Below are 6000 nucleotides of genomic sequence, written 5' to 3'. Positions count from 1 at the left end.
TACTAGGAAAATTATTTTCAGCAAGCATCATTAACTTTAACTCACTCTCTTGCCACATTAACTTTAACTTTCTTTTTACTATGTTCAAGAGGCATCAATTAGCAAAACACTGGGCTTTAATGTTCTTTCAGTAAGGACACTCGGAAATCACTTTAGTTCAAACGGAGAGGTGTTATGATAAGGAGAAAAATCAAGGTAGGTACATAAATTCAGTTATAAATTACCTTATATTTGAGCACACTAACACATCCATTAAGCTGATCCTTCACTGTACATTACTATAGTGCTCCATTACAGTGATTGCGCAATGTGGTGGCGATTGCATGTTGGTAGGCGGAATTGCAGGTAGAATTGCTGGACTCTGTCATTTCTTGGTGGCGATGGTAGATACAAATTCCAGAATAGTTCCAGCTATTTATACATCCATCCGAGGCGTTGGAAAGCGGCAGGAAAAGCCTCTCTCGGAACCAGCACAACATGCAACATTTACATGACAGTGCACAGTTTGGTAGCTCGTCCCCGACTGACTCTTAGTTCCACCTTTTCTACCTAGGCCAACCACAATTTGCACGCTCTACACAGAACCACTACACCTTTTACACACAGAATAACTAAGAATCGTAAGTGAAGGTCAGCAGTTTACATAACAGCAAAGAAATACAATAAATAAAACAGAAAATTTGCACATATTGACATTTCTACAAAAAATTATTCACACAAAATTACAATTATATACAGTAAGTTTTGTCTCCCTCCAATTGAGGCAAAGAATTTAGATGACATATATACTACATTGCATAGAATCAAACCATGACATCAAAGTTTTAACAAAGAAAGGAGTATAGAATTTTGTGTTATCGATTCAATTAAACAACATTTACAGAAGCTCAATGATGTAACATTAAATAAAACAAAAGGCAAAATAAATCAGTAGAGCATTAGAGCTATGGTGTTACAAGACGACGCATTCAAGCCCTCCCATTGGCCTGATGAAGGAGGTATCAGAATTCATCGGAACACACAATGCTCTACCACTGTGCCAACGTACAGCGCCGATGGTCAGGTGCCCGTTTTGTAACACCATAACTTAAATGCTGTACTGATTTATTTGCCTTTTGTTTTGTTTAATGTTATAACGTTGAGTTTCTGTAAATGTTGTTGGATTGATTCAATACCACGAGAGTGTTTATTCTTTTCTCTGTTAAAAACTTTGATGTCTTTTAGAGTGTATGAAGTGTAATCTCTGTAATATGTACAATACGAGCAAATTATATGTTTTGTCTTTCTCACATAATCTCTTTGGTTATCTTTGAGGTTGAATAATTTTGTTTAAATATTTTTTTTTTAGAAATGTCAATATGTGCAAATGTTCTGTTTTATTTAATATGTTTCGTTGCCTTTATGTAAACTGCTGACCTTCACTTAGGGTTCTTAGTTACTTTGTATGTAAAAGGTGGTGTGGTTCCCCTCCAGAACGGAAGTTAGTAGCGCGCGCAAATTGTGGTTGGCCTAGGTAGAAGAGGTGGATTAAGAGTCAGTCGGGGACGAGCTACCAAACTGTCAACTGCTCATGTAAAAGTTGTATATTGTGCTGGTGCCGAGAGAGGCATTCCATGCCACTTTCCAATGCTTCGGATGGACGGATAAAGAGCTGGAACTATTCTGGAATTGATATCTATCATCACCACCAAGAAATGACAGAATCCAGCAATTCTACCTGTAAATCCACCTACCAACATGCAATCGCGACCACATTGCGCAATCACTGAAAAGGAACCAAGGAATAGTAGAAACGTATGGTGAAGGATCAGCTCATTGGATATTTTAGTGTACACAAATATAAGGTAACTTAAATTCGAACTCTTTTATTTATTTATTTTTATTTATTCTATTTTTTGCATGGAGACACCAACTGGTGTCTTTTGCAAACGTCATAGCATATACCTACCTTGATTTTTTATCCGTCTGTCACATTTCCTCTTAGGGTCCTTCCCATGCTAAAGTGATTGCCGAATTTCCTTATTGAAAGAACATTAAAGCCTAGTGTTTTACTAATTAATGCCTCTTGAATATAGTAAAAACAAAGTTAGTTAATGTGGCAAGAGAGTGAGCTAAACTTACTGAAAATAATTTTTCTATGAAAACTGTTTATTAATATGTTGTTGCCAACTTCAAAATTAAAAGTTCTTAAAACTGAGGCTCATAAAATTTTGCTTAGTGAATGATCACATTGCTACCTGTTGTAAATCGCAAAAGGTGAGTCAGTATCTTACAAATATGCCAATTTAGTGTCTCACTGTAGTAAAAGTTGAAAACTGCAATTGTGGAAAGTTATATAGTCATGCTTGCTAAGCACTTGTTTCTCGTGTCTATTGAAAGTGCATATTAGTAGTGTAATAGGATCCACAGTTTATCCTTTATGCTCATGATAAACAACAATTAATGGAAAGACCACCATCTACGAAAATAGTAACTTCTTTTATTGAAGATTCAGTGAGAAATTGTTTGTTAGTGAAATACATTTAACTTTCATTCTAAATAGAAAAGTATTTAGCTGAGAGAGACTTAACCTATGGCCAGTTCATAATTTTGCCTTGAACTATATTTACAATTTTTTGTCAGATAGGAAAATGTTTGAAAACTAATGTTGAACCTATGCCCATTGTATGATTCTACAGTGAATATTGATAGTAATATTATTGAAACCACTCAGTTTGGCCAAGCCTTGAAAGCAAAAAGTGGATGTCATTATCTGTTGTACTTATGGTAATAGTCTTGTTCTCCTATAACTGTTAGCACTTTCTTTAACGTCAACATCTGCTAGTGACAGAGTTCATTGCACTCTCTTATGATGAAGTGGTGTTTTTCCATTAAAGTTACTTATACTTATTTTCTTGAACAAGAATGTCAATCATTATCTTGCCTAATTAGGCTGGCGACCGTTTTCTTTATTCTTTGAACAGTGTAGATAGGTAAAATATTGTTTGTTACTGTTTAAATATTTACGTAATTTTGACTTCAACTTCCGATAAGCCACCGCCGTTAGGTACAACACGGTCAACATAACAAAATTCCTCTCAGAGGGTAACACTGCTCTGCCTCTTTATACTATAATTGCTTGAATAAAAATAATTTCAGCTTTAAGGTTATAACAGTAGCGGACGATAGTGTTAAATGTGGCTTTTCCGTGACAGGACTATTAGTTCTCTTGGGGCATAGTATGTAATGAACCAAATTTGGTATTTGATTACACAAGCTACGTACTGCAGTGTTATAATTTCAGTCGTAGTTTGTGAGGCAACGGGAGAATTGTGGCGCCCTGGAAATATTCTGAGTTCGGAGTTGGCGTGGCCAAGCTGGCAGCCCGGCAGGCCTACCACGTGGTGCCAGACGCTGGCCGAAGCAAGAGGGGTCCAGCCCGAGCGCGTGGCTGGGCATTCCGTGGTGACGCTGCGTCGGTGGAGGAGAGTGCCAAAGATGGCGGACTTTGTGAAACCTTAGCGGCAGACACTTCACAGTTTGTATAGAAATTAATAGTGAAAGGTATGTGCTGAGATTCGATCAGGACAGAGCCAGTGAAAAATGTCGATAGTTCCCAACCGCAAGGTTGGACGAGTAGTACATCTTCGAGTAGTAAGATCTTTGACAGCTAACAGAGCTAGGCGCGCGCGGTAAAACTTTCACTGGTGGTGAGGAGATGCGCAGAGACAGCAGACGTGTTTCGAGTCGGAGCTAGATGCCTGAAACAGGCAGCCGGGTTGTGACAGCATCAAAGTAAGAATTGGCGCTACGCACATGTTGTTGTTGTTGTTGTGGTCCTCAGTCCTGAGACTGGTTTGATGCAGCTCTCCATGCTACTCTATCCTGTGCAAGCTTCTTCAGCTCCCAGTATCTACTGCAACCTACATCCTTCTGAATCTGCTTAGTGTATTCATCTCTTGGTCTCCCTCTACGATTTTTACCCTCCACACTGCCCTCCAATGCTAAATTTGTGATCCCTTGATGCCTCAAAACATGTCCTACCAACCGATCCCTTCTTCTAGTCAAGTTGTGCCACAAATTTCTCTTCTCCCCAATCCTATTCAATACCTCCTCATTAGTTACATGATCTACCCACCTTATCTTCAGCATTCTTCTGTAGCACCACATTTCGAAAGCTTCTATTCTCTTCTTGTCCAAACTATTTATCGTCCACGTTTCACTTCCATACATGGCTACACTCCATACAAATACTTTCAGAAACGACTTCCTGACACTTAAATCTATACTCGATGTTAACAAATTCCTCTTCTTGAGAAACGCTTTCCTTGCCATTGCCAGTCTACATTTTATATCCTCTCTACTTCGACCATCATCGGTTATTTTACTCCCTAAATAGCAAAACTCCTTTACTACTTATAAAATAAATAAAATAAAATAAAATATTAATTATTTTAACGTTAATTATTCTGTATGATGGTGATTGTAATTGTAATTGATATTTGCTTATCTGGATAATTATTCGGTATCAGACGCTTGACAATGGCTTTTTCGTAAAGGCAATGTTACTCGTAGTTGACCGTGAAATAAAATTGAAATAATCGGACTTCGTAGTTAAATCGTTTCCAAAGACTGCTGCGGTAGGTGCGGACTCATAATCTAAATCTCAATATTACAATAATTTGCCAGCCATGCCAAAACGTCGTACAGAGGTGATTGTCTACTAAACATAAAAAAGTTACACTGTTAGTTAAATCAGATATTTTCAATGAATAAGCCTACAGTTCATAATCCTACTTACTTTTATAAATATAAATTCTTTACAGAATCGAGTGCCTAGTGTGGTTGCAACTCGCAGTAATTTTCTATAACACGAAATATGGCGGTGTGCCAGACAATAAAATAAAATACGTGCTTCTCGCACCACTTCAACCAGAGCTCACTTTTCTTAATCAAACATACGAGTAACGTAATTGTGCTTTTGTTTTATCAGCGACACAGCGCTGCAGTTGTGTGCCATAGGCTTTATTTATTTGTCACTGATTATTTATTTAATTAATATTTCGCGTTTCCGAGGAAACTCACGCTCGGCATGCAAATGTGCCTTTATATTGCCCCCTGAATTGCGAGGCGAAAGGACACACCTGCAGGCGAGCAATTCACCTAAAGGCACAAGAAAATCCAAGTTATCTACAACTATTTACATGACCCACATTATACTCATTATATACAAAATTTGAATGACGCGGGTGCGCCGTAAAAGTTCTTATGTTGGCAGATAGAGTGCGCGCATGCGCAGAAGCGTCTGTGTGACTCCGGCACTGCCGTTATATCGTACAGTTAGATCACGCGGCACAGTATTGCAGTTCATATTGTTCGTGTGCGCGCGTCTCTCAGTCGTTGCACCAAGAAAATATTCAACCAAGATTACATATGAAGACTACATTCTATGACAGGTAACTTAGTTTTAAATTTACAATATTCGTTATAACACAATACAACTTAGATTGTTGAATGTTCTTAGTTACATAGTATTGTTTTGAAATACTTCAAAGAAAAATGTCCGTATGTTTCAGGTGCGTTGACCTATACACATCGTGTCGTTATCACAGTTCATATTCATCTGCTGCACAATAATTTTTTACAGGTTAGTATCGTCGTGGTAAAGTTTTTTGATCACAGTAACACCGTTGTATAACAACGTGATTAATACATAAGCGTGTCCATTTCCTATTTTCATTATAGTCGTTGTGATGCAGTTCGTTGTGAGTAAAAGCATTGCTTATTACAGATCAGACGTGACCCGCCGAGTAATTGGTCCACGTGCAGTTCGTTTTTTACATTCCGTGGAAGCTTGGTTGTAGAACCTCGGACGGCACATAGCTGGCGTCGATCCTAGGACAGTCCAGGTAAGAGTGTCCGTCACATTTCGAGAACATTTTATTCCCTGAAGTTCCAACCAAAATTCTTCCACCCGTCGTGTTGTTTTCTGGACAGGCACTTTGTGTCCATTTAATCCAG

General features: G+C 38.2%; 1 long non-coding RNA gene across 1 annotated transcript; it reads left to right on the top strand.

Moving 5' to 3' along the window:
• Positions 1-5334: 5334 nt before the first annotated feature.
• Positions 5335-5886, top strand: LOC126106336 (uncharacterized). Its single transcript, XR_007523333.1, has 3 exons — positions 5335-5435; positions 5556-5626; positions 5771-5886. It is a non-coding gene; the product is annotated as an uncharacterized LOC126106336 (long non-coding RNA).
• The last annotated feature ends 114 nt before the right edge of the window (positions 5887-6000 follow it).

The sequence above is a fragment of the Schistocerca cancellata genome, chromosome 10, assembly GCF_023864275.1.
Source record: "Schistocerca cancellata isolate TAMUIC-IGC-003103 chromosome 10, iqSchCanc2.1, whole genome shotgun sequence".
NCBI classification, from domain to species: Eukaryota; Metazoa; Arthropoda; class Insecta; order Orthoptera; family Acrididae; genus Schistocerca; species Schistocerca cancellata.
Note: the sequence above shows the minus strand (reverse complement) of the source record. Positions and strands in the feature narration are given on the sequence as shown.